Consider the following 460-nt stretch of genomic DNA (forward strand, 5'->3'; position numbering starts at 1 on the left):
CCTTGAATAGGGAACCCCTGTTCATTGCTGAAGATGTCCACCACACAAGGGACAACAGTGTGTGATGTGGGACTCTTACCTTCCTTGTGGAAACACCCACGTTCCGTTTCTGGAAGGGAAGGAGGAACCACTGGAGCGTTCTGGAATGAAGTCTGGCCCACGGAACAATTCCCAGGCAGGAGACCATCTTCCCCAACAGCTGAGACAGCTGGACCAGTGGAACCACCTTCTCTCTCCGGATCTTGTGAACAAGTGTCCTGATATGGTCAGCTGACTCCATCGCTGACTATAGGGGGCGAAACTTTGGCCCCCTCGGAGAGGGTGCGCAATTTGGGGGTCCTCCTGGATCCACGGCTGACACTGGACGACCAGTTGACGGCTGTGGCCAGGGGGGCGTTTTACCGGGTACGCCTGGTGCACCAGTTGCGGCCTTTTCTGGACCGGGATGCCTTGCGCACAG

This window comes from Protobothrops mucrosquamatus, unplaced genomic scaffold, assembly GCF_001527695.2.
Source record: "Protobothrops mucrosquamatus isolate PMUCROS unplaced genomic scaffold, P.Mucros_1.0 scaffold1712, whole genome shotgun sequence".
In the NCBI taxonomy this organism is placed as follows: domain Eukaryota; kingdom Metazoa; phylum Chordata; class Lepidosauria; order Squamata; family Viperidae; genus Protobothrops; species Protobothrops mucrosquamatus.